The sequence below is a fragment of the Carassius carassius genome, chromosome 44, assembly GCF_963082965.1.
Source record: "Carassius carassius chromosome 44, fCarCar2.1, whole genome shotgun sequence".
Taxonomy (NCBI): domain Eukaryota; kingdom Metazoa; phylum Chordata; class Actinopteri; order Cypriniformes; family Cyprinidae; genus Carassius; species Carassius carassius.
This window is the reverse complement of record NC_081798.1, coordinates 7,374,525-7,390,566: the sequence shown is the minus strand read 5'-3', so window position 1 is coordinate 7,390,566 and position 16,042 is coordinate 7,374,525. Positions and strand designations below refer to the sequence as shown.

The following is a 16,042-nucleotide window of genomic DNA, read 5'->3' as shown; positions in this document are numbered from 1 at the left end:
GAACATGATGTGTCATTCTCCCACAAACATTAATCGTTATTGTGACAAAATCTAAGGACATCATTATTGAAAGGACATTCATACAACCGTTGTACCGGTCCAAATGCGCCGCCTGTTGGCAATTTGATGATTTGTCTAGAACAATGAAATTGCTAATGCGCCTTAAAATCCAAACGTTTTACAATTAAGGGTGTCCGTGGGGTATCTGTGCATGTGCTTAACTAAGGTAAGAGTATTCATGCAAAAAAAAAAAAAAAAAAGTGGAATTTACCCAGTCTAAAGTGCTGGAAAATTAAATGTCTTTGGAAGTGCTTGGATTTACTCGAGGGCGTAAGAACCCTGGTGTACCCTTCTCTGAACAACAGAGGGCGACAAAGACTAACCATCCTCCGAAACCATCGGGAATCACTAGTGAGAAGTACTGACTGCATCCGATCTTAGGCTGCTGACTCGCTGAGCATCAGGCGTGTTCGACTCACCAGCACTGTGCAAACCGCAATCGCAGTCTCAATCGCAATCGCAATCACAATCTGACTGAAGCAGTGTATACCGGGTAGAATATTGTCCGACTAAGACTGCGCCGATGCACATGACCGTCACGTGTGGCATCAAGTATCGCGAGAGATTTCAAAAGCAGCCGGCTGATTCAGCCTGCTTCTCCAGAATGACAGCTGGAGCGCTGATGACGACAAAGCTGTTCATGATTAGCCAGACTCACCACATGACTACGATCACATGTGTTTCAGGGTTTATTCAACATTTCAGGAGAATGAAAAGGAGGAGGATGAGAAGAATGAGGAGGAGGAGGATGAGAAGAATGCGGAGGAGGATGAGAAGAATGAGGAGGAGGATGAGAAGGAGATAGAGAAGGAGATGAAGAATGAAGAGGAAGGAACTGCTGTTTTCTCCAGCTGGAGAGAAAACCCTCGCTGCTATGTAAAAAAAAAAAATCACCCCTTGCCGCGATAGCTGAGGGGGCCGCTGTTATCCCTCAAGCGAGGGATGAACTCCCCCTCAGAAGAAAGGGACCTGCTATTCTCTCCAGCTGGAGAGAACACCCTTTGCTGCTATAGCTGCAGGGGACTGCTGTTCATCCTTCAGCAGAGGATGAACACCCCTGCTACTTAAAATAAGAGGGGACTTGCTATTCTCTCCCTCGCATCTTAGAGGGGAGAACACCCCTCTCCTACCATAGGCTGCATTAAGGACATCTCTATAACATTATCTTTCTCTTTTGCAGGAAGGAAACAAGGAAATGCTACTCTCCTACCATTCATACCAAGCTCAGGGACATGCTGCTCATTTGCGGTTCTCCCGCTGGAGACAATAGCCTCGCTGCTATTACCAGCTACCTTAATTATAGAGAGGCCTACTATTTTCTGCCTCATTAGAAGGGAGAATACCCCTTCTCTAGCCAGTAGGTTACATTAAGGATATCTCAATAACACTGTCTTTTCTCTTTGCAGGACTGGAACAAGGTTGGTTTTGGGGGGTTCTTCTTCAGACAGTAATACTTCTCATTATGTTTTGGGGGTTAATGTTAAAGCTCTTGTATGTTCAATTATTCTGGGAGCAAGAACCCCCATAAGGAACCATACCGCCAAAGATAAATTGTGTTCAATAAACTCAAGTAAACTTGTCAAAGTGGTTCCTGTCTGAACTGCAGTTTTCAAAGATTTCACGATCCCAACACTTTTAGTTTGTGATTGTTTTCTTTACAAAGCTAGACTGTCAGCTATGACATGTCCCTGTTTATGACAATAAAAAACATTTGCGATCCCCACGAGCGTGAGATGGACAGCAAGCCTCTGGAACAAGCTCATAAGCTCAGAGAATGGCAGATTTGACACTCAAATTCTCCTATAATGACAAAGTACTGTAGAGCAAACCTCTTGTGACGTGCCAGACAACTTGAATTTCAGAAGTAATGAACAAACCTCCTGATCCAAATGAAGAGAAGTAACTATGCACTCAAATGCACAAAAATTTCTGTGCACAAAATGCACAAAAAACTTTTGTTAAGAGATGTGTTTACTCACATCAAATGTGCTCTGGGATGGATCCATCATCAGGTCTTGACTGCGCAGCTGAACTGGAAGCAATCTTCAACAGCTTCACTCTAGAGTTTGCGTATTTTCAAACACAGAGTTAGTTCAGCATGATCACTGAATTCAATGATGAAATGTCTTTTTGCATTATTGACACACTATTTTCCTTTTTAACGCTGTTCAGTTGCTTTGTCACAATCTGTATTGTCAAAAGCGCTATATAAATTAGGATGACTTGACTTGATGTGCTTGGGCTTTCTCTTGTGCCTCATACTGCAAGTGGGCTAAGCAGACTTTCAGTTGCGTGTCCTCTCTGGAACCAGAGGAAACCGGTGAGAGAGGATCAAAGGGTGGCAAGCCGTCCTTTGCATGGCCATCACCTCCGCTTCGGCATCAGCCTTACCTCTCAGCTAATCCTCCTCAGCCCAGAGACTGAGGTGCAACATCACCCAGGCATAAACTTCCACCAGTCTCATCCCCAGCATTTGACAGGGGAAGAAAATTTAACTCACACAAGCTCTGCAATACTTTACTCTTTATTTCTGCCTTGCAATTCTGTTTATTCACAACAATCTGATAGTGGTCCGCTATCAGCAACAGATCTTGCCTCCTACACAAATTAATCTGTTCTAATGTCAGACTGGTAATAAAGTTCTACAAACTAAAGACATCCATAATGCAGAACAAACAGACAAACAACCAGGGATGGGCAGTACTATTTTGCATTTTCTGTTTAAATACATTTAATCTTAGTATTTTTGTAATTTCAAAATAGATAAAATACTTTTTGCCAATCAACCTCTTTATCAGACTGCTGATTTCCTGTATCAGCAAGTATCCAAAAATACTAAAAACAAAAAATTACTAAGATTCAATGTATTTAAATACAAAATACATCTGACTTTTCCCAAAGGTATTTAAATACAAAATAATTCAAAATAATATTTAAATACTGCCCATCTCTGTAGGTAATCAGTAGTCTAATAAGGAGGATGATTCCTTATGCAGTTTGAAAATTCAAAAATACTCGTATTAAATGTTTTAATGCAAAATACATTCGATTTTTTTTCAAAGGTATTTTCAATACAAAATATTATTTTGTATTTGAAATACATTTATTTAAAATACTGCCCATCCCTGCAAACAACACGATACCTCTCTGCATGAAAATGCCAATAATGCATTAAATAATGCCCATTGCCACCAACACAAACACACATTTTCACAATTTCAGGGATCTGATGATCCCGGACGAGCCCCCATTAAATGTAATGACTTTTGGTTCTGGATCTAAGGGTATAAGTAAGTAATGTAAGAGTTAACCTTTAAATTTGTAAATAATTTTTATAAAATACTGCCAAAAAAAGTGGGATTTATTATACAAACTTAAAGAGTTCAATAATAAAGAATTAAATAAAAAATAAAAAGCAATATATATGCATATTACAAAATGCATAATAGCATAGCAATGGTGGTAACGTTAAACGCACTGTAGTTTGTAGATTGACATCTGCCCAGACGAATGACAAACCAAAGGGGTGAGCCTAAGAGATTAATAGAGAAGGAGAGGGTGAGAGCAAAACATATAGGCACACCCATAACAATGATATACTTAATGACATGGATTACTTGATGTCTTTCTTACAGTTCTGGACCTTGAGTAAGTTGCATGACTGACTGTAGAGGAACAGAAATCTGTCAGATTTCATAAGAAATATCCATATGTATGTTACAAAAATAAACAAAGGTCTTAGAATAGTGGAATGACATGATGGTGAGCAATTGACAACTGATTTTTTTTGGGGTGGGGGCTGGGTCAGGGGGTTAATTTACTTGGATGTCATATGATTCACTGTATATAGCCAAAAGCTATGATAGGCTATACTTGGCAGTGCTTTTAACAGAGGTGAAGAAAGATCTTTTGTCATGGGCCGGGTTTGACTCTAGTGTTCTTTTCTATTTCATGAAGTGCTGTCCTAGACTTAGCTGTTCGTGATCACAATCTGCTCTCGCGACTGCACTTTTTCCCTCTTTTCGCTGATTTACCTCTCTATTTTTCTCAGCATGTTACAAGGCTTTTGCCAGATTATTATGCTTAGCTGCCAGTCTCTTGGCTACTCTATTCCATCTATTGTGAGATGTAGTCAAGTCCAGTACAGCCTTGCCCAGTCGTGTCCGATCGTGTGACATACCTGGATCTCTGCCCAGTCTCCAAGTAACCCGTTGCCAGCTGTTTGTTCTCCTCCGGATGCTGTCCTGTACAGCCTGAGAGGTAGTCGCACCTCGCCCAGCAGCAAGTTAAGTCTACCCCTGTGTTCCAGTTCTTCTGTGTTAATGTCCAGTTCTGTGACTGGCGGATACAATTAGTGAACGGCACACTGCCTGAGTTTATTTTTGTGAACAATAAACCCTCTTTTTGACTTGCCTTGGCCTCTGGGTCCTTTTGTCGTGACAGAATATTCTGACCAAAGAATGGACCCAGTGAAGGAGACTCCAATTCGTTCAGCGGTGGAGCTGCAGGGGCGACATGAGGAGGAACTCACCACCATCAGGCATGCCGTGAAGAGCCTGTCAACCAATGACAGTTAACCAGTCAACTGCAGAACCTGCACCCTGACCCTAACGTAATTCTCCAGAACCACGGACTAACAACTCTCCTTGCTGTTCTGGACAGCCCACAGAGTGCCGAGCCTTTTTGACACAGTGGGAGGTGTTTTTTTTTCCCTCCAACCAACAACATATGCAGAGGATCGCTCCAGGGTAGCTTTTAGTGCTCTCTCTCCTGACTGGGCAGGCTTGTGACTGGGGAACGGGAGTGTGAGAGACTGCCGCAAGCAATTTTCTTTCTTTAAGTAGGAGATGATAAAGGTGTTTGACCGATTCGTTTATGGACTTGAGGCATCTCGACAACTAGCAACACTTCACCAGGGTAGGCAGTCTGTAATTTTGTCAAATAAATACACGTTTAAATAGTATTGTGTTTTATATTATCTGAGAATATTTTTTTTGTTTAAAAAATTACAAATAACAAAATATGTATATAGTAATTAAATATGTATTTCAAATACATTTAATTAAAATACGTCCCATCTCTATTTATGAAGAATTAGAAACAGTTCTTTACTCAGAAAGGGTATCGCTGTGAGCTAGTGAGTTTCCTAATAAATGTAGTTTTAGTATATTTTTCTGTTTGGGGAAGCACCTAGCATGCACGGTACTGAGTGATGGCTTTTTTTTGCATTATGTGACTAAGTAGAGTCTACAGCAAGACCAGCATATTGAAAGCATCACTCAAGATGTTGTCTCTTGGATTTCACAACCCAGATTCAGAAGAAGTAGATTCTATTAGATTCTACTACATTTCTCGTAGATGAGGTGCTTGTTGCAAAACTATTTAATATCTTACATTTCCACACAGTTAATATTTCAGCAACAAAGACGTGCACAATATTTTATTTTTCTGTGGCATTTTATAATCAGAACAAACTATGTCCGATTCAGTAATAAAACACTCTTTTGAATCCGTTCTTTTGAATTAATCCATGAGCCAATAGGCTAGATATGTACAATGGGGATCAAAATTAGAGAACAGTCTATAAATACGCCTACACTATTTTTATTTTATTTTATTTATTTATTTTTGAAATATTGCTAATCTTTCTCACTCAAAATTAAAAGGGATATTTTGTAACCTATTTTAGGTAAAAAAAAAAAAATAGGAAAATTAACACTTTTCTATAAAAAAAAATTAGAAGTAAACATCCATATCCATAAGTGTTAAACCAGTGAAGAGACGTGTACAGTTTTTTTTTTCCTCAGTGGATGCATTTTCTTATTTTGTTTGTTTTTATATATTAGTATTAGAACATTAATGTCATGTTTAAGTGATGAGCGTCATTACTTTTTTGTTGTTTTCAGAGATGGTAATGTTTTACTCTTGTGTCCTGTTCTATAAACATTGCAACATTTCAAGTTAATGTACAGCCCTAAAAAGATAGCTTTTAGCTTAACATTTGGGCCAAGTTGTAGCTGACTAATTTACTTTACAAATTTTTGATGAGTCTTCAAAGTGTCATCTATCTAAATTTTGCAACACAAATGTGCCTTATCTCAAAATGAGTACCACTGTAATGTTGAATGGTCATGGTCATGGCATGAATGCCTCCCACTATGATTCTGTGACAGTAATTTTGGATAAACTTTAAAAGTACTCATCCCACGCTTGGAAAATTATATAAACCTGTGAGTCTTCAATGGTTCATGTCTTTTTTAACTAACCGTAAGATCTGTAAGATGCTATATATAATACCTTTAGGTTTGATTTTTCTCTCCTTAAAACCAAATGATAAAAATGCACTAGGAGCTCCATATACATGCATTCAGGAACTCAAGTCATGGCTTACAAAAAAATTTTGACTCTAAATGAAGGCAAAACTGAAGTAATTCTGTTCGGACCTAGTGACTCTTTTAATGCCTGTAAACTTTGGTTCCCTAACTCAATGGGTTACTCCATGTGCAAACAATTTAGGTTTTTGGTTTGATTCTGGTCTGAAGCTCGACAAAAAAAGTAAAGTGTGTTTTTTCAATCTTCGTTACCTGGCTAAAGTTAACTTTGTTATCAACAAGGAACTTCAAAAAAGTAATTCATGCATTTGTTTCTTCCCATTAAGATTATTGTAATTAATATATTATGGGATTAACTGCTCATCCATGGAGTGTTTACAACTGGTCCAAAATGCAGCAGCCAGGCTTTTTACAAGAACACGTAAATCCCTGCACATCTCTCCTATCTTGAGCTCTTGAGCTCCAGTGGTTGCCTGTGAAGTTCAGAGTTGAATCTAAAATATTAATCTGGGTTTTTTAATCACTTAATAATCTTGCGCCAGTCTACCTCACTGTGTAGCTTTCACACACTTCAGCGAGAACACAATTAGGTCGGGGAATTTATAAATGTTATCCATCCCTATGTCCAGACTGAAACATTGTGGTAACAGAGCTTTTGTAATCTCACTGTTGCCATTCAAACAGCACCTTCTTTGTCTGTTTTAAAACAATGCTTAAATCTTATTTATTTGAAAAATGTATGCTGGGTTAAAACTTTAGTGTACTGTTTGTTTTCTGTGTATTTTATATTATTATCTATGTACAGCACTTTGGTCAACCCTTGGTTGCTTTAAAATGTGGTTTATAAATAAATGAAAGAAGAAAGAAGAAGCAGAAAAAAAAGCCCATTTGGATTTTAGCTAGCTGAGTCATGCCATTGTATAAGAAATTATTCATCTTCGTGTTTTTAGTATACCACACCTAAAGGGAAATCACCCTTTTCAGATTTATACTCCCACATCACCCCCTGTTCACCCCCTAAACGGAGGCTTAAAAAAAAAAAACACATTGATAAAGGTTTAGTTTCAGAAACAAGAAAGTCATACAAGGTTTGACAGGTTAACTGACTATGTATCCATTTTCTCCCTAATACCACTGGTTGAGTCTTTGAAAACAATATTAAAAAGGCAAAATCTTTACATAACCAATGCATGCCATTTCAGCAATACACTAGGGGTTTGCAAACGTAGTACAGCTTTTTTGTAAGCCTTTCTTATCCAGAAGGACATTTCCAGATTGTTTCATTAATCTCTTTACAGACCTTTGAGATTTATCTCACCAATCCAGTTTGGCAGCCGTGGATGATTATGGCTGTGTTTTCCTTTCAGTATATAAAATAGCTTCAATATATTAAAACTTTTAAAGGGGTCTTAAAGGGTGAGCTGAAAAAACAAAATTCAAAAAGATGTGGGTGATAGTGTTGATCATTATCAGCCTGGGCAAAGTGCATTTGAAAACATTTTGTATTAAATGTAGTTTCATTGTTGGTAAACAAACTCAAAGTGTTTTTATGTCAAACATTTGTATAGGCATATGGCCAATGGAAAGGAAATGACTGCCAGCATGCCAAACAGAAACTTGAGCAAGAGCATGTCACTGTTTCAGAATTAAGTCTCTAATTAAGTCTCAGATGTTAGTGATTGACATCATATTTAATCTTTATGGGCACATTTAAAAGTAGTCAGCATTTTACAAGTGTGTTTAAAGAGGTTTTTTAATTCCTATTTGATTTCAAATAATGTGAATTAGGTAATAATTTAATTTGCAATGGAATGTAGAATTTGGGGGGGGGGGGGGCATGGCACAGTAAGACTCAAGGTAAAAGTATTGGTAAATATACATGATACAGCATTTTTATTTCAGTGGATGTTTACTGTGGTGTTTTCATAGAAAATAAAAACCTGTTTAAGTCCACCTTGTATCTTCCTTGTTCGTTGTAGTTACGTGGTAAATACAACATTTGTAGGCTGTAAAATAAAGTGGTGCTTTGTTCCCCCCTTGTTCCATGTAGTTACAGGGTAAGTGGCTACAACAAATAATTGTTTATACAGTAGGTCACACATATATTTCAGGTAATATATCAATAAACATGGTGGACTGTTTTATTTAATTCAAATATTGTTTGAAATGTATAGGCCTACTGCTGGGTTAAATGTACCCAAAATGGGTTTTAAAATTAAAATCATACACAATATGACAACAGTAAACACAGTCAACAGATGGCCTAATAAAAGATAAAAATTTATTATACCAGTTCAGAAAAAAGCAAATCAACGTCATACTTATACAGTTTAAATTCTTTTGAAAAGCTTGTTTAAGAACAAATTTGAATTTTGTTCAATTTGTTCATGTTTTTCCCCCACTGACAAAGTTAAACTATTATGGCCAAACCATTATGCCAATAAACACAGTAATAAACACTGAAAGTCAAGATTAAACTGTTTATTATAACGAACTGACAGGATTTTACCCTCTTTGATTTTACCATTTTGATCCATGTTCTCAAGTTCCATTTTGACTAACATTAGTTCATAGTTCCTGGGTTTACCACTCATCAGTCGCCGGTGCACAGAAAACATACTCGGACAAAACCTTCTAGTTTTTAAAAGAACACATTCCAGTCAGTTTCAAAAATCTCTCTCCTCTTCGCTTGATGAGTTTTCTTGAATTTTCGACACATATTCCTATTATGAGTGCCGCAAACATGGATAGACTCATCTCATGTGTCATTCCAGCTGTTTCCAGTTCACACTCAACAAATTTGCTGTTCTAGTTTTAAATGAACACACTCCAGACAGTTTAAAAGTTTTCCCTGGTCTGCGCTCGATTAGTTTTCTCCTATTCTCCAAACATGTTCTGTTTTAAGCACTGCAGCCATGGATTTCATCACACTGTAGCATCTGCTTAGGATCATGTACTTGGGTTTTATGGATTTAGATATCTTTTTAGCCTTTTGACCCATAGTCTACAGTTATATGAGTGCTAAATGGCCAATGTTTACCCCCATTGTCAGGAAGATGCTGAACAGCTTCACCACTCTCGTCTCTCCATCAAACTTCAAACACATTCCCAGAGAGGCGTAAATGAACCCAGGTGCCAGGCGCCAATGGCCTGGCTGACCAGCAAACTACCCCAATGCACGCAATACACATAACACACACACATAAAGACATTTCTTTATTTAGACTATAATTAATCAGTTACAATTGTATCTGGTATATGCATGTGTTGTTTGTATATTTCCCTATTATTTTAGCCTAGTTACAATTCTTTGTTTATATTAATTAGACTCTCAATGCTTATATTCAGGTATATGAGTTGATCTCTGCTTTAAGACCTTCTAGATGTTTTGTTCTTGTTAACAGAATGATCTGCTCTTTATTCCTTAAACAATTATGTACACTATGTGATTGTGATTTTACCCATATTTTGGGTAAAACTGCATTAATCCTCCAGACCAGCAATAAACATGCAAATGGGCCATAAACAGAGACAAAGAAAGTTTTTCCCACTCAAAATTCATGCCTCTGATTGGTCATCCCACCCAAAAGGTGGGTGTAATGGAGAGGCATCCGCCTTAGTGTTTTGAGAGCCTGGACTGTAGGTTATTGTGAAGTCGAATCTGGTGAAGAACAGTGACCATCTTGCCTGTCTGTAATTAAGTCTTTTGGCTGATTTCAGGTATTTCAGATTGCGGTGATCGATGAGTAAAGTGAAATGGTGTTTAGCTCCTTCGAGCCAGTGACGCCATTCCTCATAGGCGAACTTCATGGCAAGAAGTTATCAGATGCTCACATCATAATTCTGTTCGGTGGGGTTGAGTTTACAGGAATAAAAGGCACAAGGATATAATTTAGGTGTGTTACTATGTCGTTGAGAGAGAACTGCCCCAATGCCAGTGGTGGATGCGTCCACTTCCACAGTGAACTCTAGTTCTGGTTCGGGATGGTAATGGCATACTGTAACAATATACTCATAGTGCCTAGTTGTTGTAGAGAATGTAGTCTTCCATTCATCGCCCTCACGGATGCGAATGAGGTTGTAAGCACTGTGAAGATCCAGCTTGGTGAAGTATCTTGCCTTTCAGAGCTGTTCCAGAGCTGCAGGGACTAGGGGCAAGGGGTAGTGAAACTTAATGGTGATGTTGTTGGGTTCTCTATAATCAATGCAAGGACGAACACTTCCATCCTTCTTTTTGACAAAGGAGAACCCAGTAGAGGCAGGTCATGTGGATGGTCTAATAAAACCCTTAAAGAGTTCCTCCTCAATATTGGACTTCATAACCTCAGCTTCAGGTTGAGATAAGAGGAAAACCCTTCCTTTGGGAGGATGTGAACCAGGCTGGAGCTCGATGGCACAGTCACTTGTTCGGTGACTAGGTAGTTGAGAAGTTTTGATCTTACTGAAGGCCTCCATGAGATTGTGGTATTTTGCAAGGAGCTGACATACAGGCGTACATGTTGAGTCTATGAGTCTAGGCGTACATGTTGACATGTTGAGACTCATACATGAGTCTATCCATGTTATCCTTTCTGACCGAAGTAACGTTGAGAGAATTCTGATTGCAGGACTCTGACCACTGCATAATCTGTCCTTCGGACTATGAGATAGAGGGGTTGTGCTTCTCCAACCAAGGCAGTCCCAGAATGATAGGAGTTCTTGAAGATTGAAATACAAAGAAGCGGATAAGTGTGGTGTGAAGAGCTCCAGTGCATAATTTAATGTCCTTGGTGGTAAATTGAATTCAGCCAGTGTCCAGCATTCAGCCATCTAGCGCTGCCACTGCCAAATGAGATACACGGGGGACAAGAAGAATATTATGAGTATTTGCAAAACTAGTGTCAATGAAATTTCCTGCAGCCCCTGAGTCAATCAAGCCATAGCCTCAATGATCTGCCCATTAATCTTTAAGGGGACTGAAATCTCTAAAGCAGTGGAAGAACTGAGAATCGGACTCACCATAGAAGGATTGCGAGGTGGACAAGTGGGGCACGAAGCTCTCATGTGTCCAGATAATCCGCAGTATAGGCACAGATTCTGGTGAATGCGTCTCTCTTCTCTCTGCTGAGATGAGTAAAGCCGATCTACATGGATTCTGTGTCAGGAAGTGGCAATGAAGTGCCGACTGGAGCAGAAGAGAGCCTAGTCTGTCGACGAGATTGAAGGAGGTTGTCAATCTCGAATGGCTAGATCAATTAATTGATTTAAGGATGTCCCCTTGTTTTGACAGGCTAATTCAGACTGCAGTTCCATGCTCAGACCTCTGCGGAAGTGTAGTTTGAGAGGATCCATATAAGATTGTTGATAGGTCACACATACTATGTAACATTAGGACATTAGTTTCAAAATACTTACAGTGGAAATCATTAGTATTTATTTATTGATTTTTTTAATAATATTTTCCTCTTATACCTACACTGAGATACTGTATTTATACTATATTTACAAAATAAGTTACACTGTAAATTCTGTTTAATTACGCAGTACATTGCAGGGTTTAGCCAAAACTAAAGCGTTAACAGAGTATTTGTTCGTTATTATTTATCATGGTCCCCTTAAACTTTACTAAATTGACTAGATCAATACAGTGACAAATTTTCTAGGAATTTCGCATTATTTTTTGCTTTTCTGTTGTGTATCAAATCGCTCAATATCTCTGAATATACTGAGTTTGAACTACGATTTAAGAGCACTTAACACTCTATGCTAAAGTAGCAGTTCTAAGAATTTGAAATGTGTAATGATGTTTCAAACCTGAACTGAACTGTGAACTTTGTTAACTGTCACAAAGGAGATATGGGTATACTGCATGTATGGGCTTGAAATGCACACAGAGTGCTAAGGCTTACAGGAAGCTAGTCTCGCATAGCCAGACCTTCAGACTGACAGCAACAATCAGCCAACGGTCCATGGGCGTGATGTTTTAGGATGAGACTAACAGAAAGTCTTTTGTGACTCACACTCCTTCTTGAATCAGTGGCAGCAAAATGTGGCATGACCATCCTCAACAACTTGGTAAGATCACACTGTGGTTTGGTGGCTGCTTGTTGCGGAAATGAAGCAGCTTCGGTTTTCCTGTTACGGATAGTCAACATAGCCTTGTGCAGAATGAAAAGCTAAATCACACATTCACCCATTTTCATTAGTTTATGGTAAATGGTTCAGAAGCATCAGTTTGAGGATAGCAAGAGTTGAGAAAAACTCAGATATGCTCAATTGCACATCTTGGACTTGCACCTGTCTGCTTCCGACCATGATAGTAGTGCAAGTTGGTGCAAGAACTGACCCACTGAGTTCATTAGCAGTATCCAGTTTCCATTTTACATCCTAACTTGAGTTTGTATTCTCAGTTTTACTGTGTATATATTGGCTGTTCAATGTCAGTGAACACTTTCTTTAATATCATATCAGTTGAAAATGACTTTGGTAGTTCAAATTCAACTGAACATTTGTCTTTAATTCTTAATTGCTTAATTTGTCCAATTTAACTCTTTATTGTTATTTTTGTTTCTAGTAGATGGCAATCAATACAATACTGTATTTGTCTCTGCACAGAGTTTCATTTCATCTTTAGGGGCTGGTGATATATAGGTAGACATGATTGGCCAGTAATAATTTGTCAAGCAGTAGAGATTTTGGACTGTCATCGCTATAGAAGCTCATGTGATGTTTCTGTGAGCATACAACATTAAAAACCATTTATAACATTACACTGGATCTGGGCAACTCTTAAAGTGACAGCAGTCATTCATGTTAATCAAACCATAAAAGAGAAAATCTCTCACTGATCTTGACTAATCACTTTTGTAATTTTAATAAGAGGAAATATATACTTTAATATTCTCAATGAAGATATACAATGATTTTATAGATTCGATTTTTTGGTCTAGTATTAGTTTTTTTTTTTGTGATGTTGGCATTGGTGACACATTATGACATTTCTATGGTATCAAACATTTTGATAACATAAAGAATAACTATACTGTGATAAATATTGTTGCCATGAAATAAAATGACACATACCGTGATATGAGATTTTGGTCATACACTGTTAATAATTTCACTGTAAATTTACAATAAATTGCAGGTTAATAATTGCATGACTTTCACAGCAAGTTACCGTATCATTTTTACAGTAAATAATTGTGAAATGACAGCTGTTTACTGTGACTTCACAATAACTATGCCGTCATATTACTGTGATTTAGCAGTAAGCTGCTGTATAATTACAGTATTTTACTGTGCAATTACAGTTAGTCTATCATATTACTGTAATTTAACAGTAAGCTGCTGTAGAATTACTGTATTAAACCATGTCTATACTGTGATTTAGCATAAATGATGGACCAAACAAAACTGATAAAAACAATGGTTTAACTTTTATTTTTTTAGAAGAAAAATACATTTTAATAATAGGAATAAACACTGTGTAACATGAATGAACACTGGGTAACATGAATGAACACTGGGTAACATGAATGTCTGTCAATATGTGTGTGAATGTGTTTACTGTGTTTACCATTATGTGATAATGGTACTTGAAAAATACAGTTTAATAACAGGAATAAACACTGGGTAACAGGAATGAACACTGGGTAACAGGAATGTGTGTCTATGTGTGTGCACTGTGCATGTGTTTACTATGTGATAATGGTACTTCACAACGTAGGAGCTGAAAAGAGAAAGAAGGAGAGAGAGAAGAGAGAGTGAGAGAGGGAAGAAAAGACAAAAAGGTGGGAAAAGAGAGGGTTGCAGGTGTCTCACTCCTTCCCTTGCAGCAGGCACCTGCATAGTATGGGTTCTGTCCACTATCTACAAAAGATAAGAAAGACAAAAAGTTTAAGTTACTTTGTGGTGCAAGTACCTGCAAGTATGGTACTCGCATTGTAAAACTAATCCTAAAATGTGTACAATTTAAGAAATTACAATTGTAAAACTCATGATAAATCATATAAATCATGTGAATAGTACTATATCAATTAATATTAAATCAACAAACCAGAGGACTCTGAAAGTAACATGATTGAGGTTAAGCAAAAATTACATGACATGCGTACATAGTAATGCAACTCAGTAAGCCAGTAATGTGATGTAAATTTACACTTAAAACTATTGTAAAGTACGTCTGTAAATTTGACTTTTTTATTCTAACATATCAATAACCTATAACATTGAAAAGGCATGTTTAATTCAAATAAACGTAAGAACAATGAATTTTACACATTTTGCAGCCTGTCTAAACTCGTAGAACAGATTAAAGGGATAGTTTACCCAAAAACCCACCCTCATTCCAAACACGTTAGCCCTTCGTTCATCTTTGGAACACAAATTAAGACATTTTCTGATTCCTCCATGGACAGCAATTTTATTACCACTTTCAAGGCCCGGAAAGGTAGTGAAGATTGTTAAAATAGTCCATGTGACTACAGTGGTTCAACCTTAATGTTATGAAGTGATGCAAAAATACTTAATAGTGCGGAACGCACAAAAAGTATTCTCGTCGCATCATAGCAATAAGGTTGAACCACTGTAATCACGTGGACTATTTTAACAAAGTTTTTACTACCTTTCTGGGGCTTGAAAGCGGTTATAACATTGCAGTCTATAAGCTGGATCAGAAAGCTCTCGGACTTCTTAAAATTATCTTAATTTGTGTTGAACAAAATTGTTTGGAACATCATGAGGGAGTGTAATTAATGAGAGACTTTACATTTTTGAGTGAACTAACCCTTTAATAGCTTAAGTAAACATCTTACTGCATAACTAATTCTAGCTTAAAACAAAGACAGTGTTTCGTTAGTCTGTTCTGAAGTTGGAACACAACTTACATTAGACTGACATCCATTCAAAGTCAATGAGCTTCCTGATCAGTGTACAGACTTGCTGGTTTATGTGTCCTCTCTGCCTCTTTGATTTTTTTACCTGTTTCTGGGTTGATGCCCAAGAAGCACATATAAACAAAAAGACAGAGAAGAAAGATGTTAGTTTAATTCAAGTGGGATTAAAAAGGTTTCAGTTCCCAGTCATCACCTTCAGTGGGTCACTGCTGTTGCAGTACTGAGCAAAACTAAAGTTAGCTCAGTTTTAACAAGGTGACATTACTTGGATTCAATTAAACAGCAACCATTTAAATAACTTCTGAATAATCTGAAAAGGAACGATGGGCAGATCAATCACATACTGTAGGATATGGCACAAATGGAATTCTTCCTTTAATTTATATCGCTTGCACATCACCATTCCATCACACTACTTTATGATGTAGTCAAGAATAGACCTGCAACAAAGTAAGTTAGATGTGTGTGATTTACCCAGGCAATGCATTTGCACACAACAATTTACATCATTTACACGTACTGTTTGCAGAGGATGGAGGAAGAGCCTGTTGCCAGTCCATCTCCATGTGGCTGTTTCTGCTTGCACTCTTCCTCCTAGAATTATTACCCGTTCACAGACAAAATGGCTCCTAATATCTCCAGATGTCGACCTGTTTTACTTTAGAATAGCACAGCTAACGAAGCTCCACTAATTCAGTGATAAACACATTTATTTTCCTATATCTTTTTTATAATAAAATGCGAAAATGACGGAATTCACAGTAGTTTCTTGTA

At 37.6% G+C, this 16,042-nt stretch overlaps 1 protein-coding gene across 5 annotated transcripts in view; it reads left to right on the top strand.

Moving 5' to 3' along the window:
* LOC132126551 (SLIT-ROBO Rho GTPase-activating protein 2) overlaps positions 1 to 16,042 on the top strand; it is a 293,384-nt gene that overhangs the window by 229,695 nt on the left and 47,647 nt on the right. The gene's annotated exons all lie outside the window — the stretch shown is intronic.